Genomic DNA, 253 nt, shown 5'->3' with positions numbered 1-253 from the left:
TTGCCCTCCTCACAGTCATTCAGGGACCTAAAGTGACAAGAGGCTTTGCCATCTTCAATACATAGCTTCCAAGGCTCTCATGCCCATTTCCCTCCCAGCCAGTCAAAAAGGGAAAAACAGCACGAAAAATCACACTTGGAAGATTTTTCAAGGCTGGGAAAAAATGTGGCATGTATCACTTCTACTCATATTCTATGAGCTAAAGAACCCAGTCATATAGCTATATCGAACTGCAGGACAGGCTGGGAAATGA

This window comes from Canis lupus, chromosome 14, assembly GCF_011100685.1.
Source record: "Canis lupus familiaris isolate Mischka breed German Shepherd chromosome 14, alternate assembly UU_Cfam_GSD_1.0, whole genome shotgun sequence".
Taxonomy (NCBI): Eukaryota; Metazoa; Chordata; class Mammalia; order Carnivora; family Canidae; genus Canis; species Canis lupus.
Note: the sequence above shows the minus strand (reverse complement) of the source record.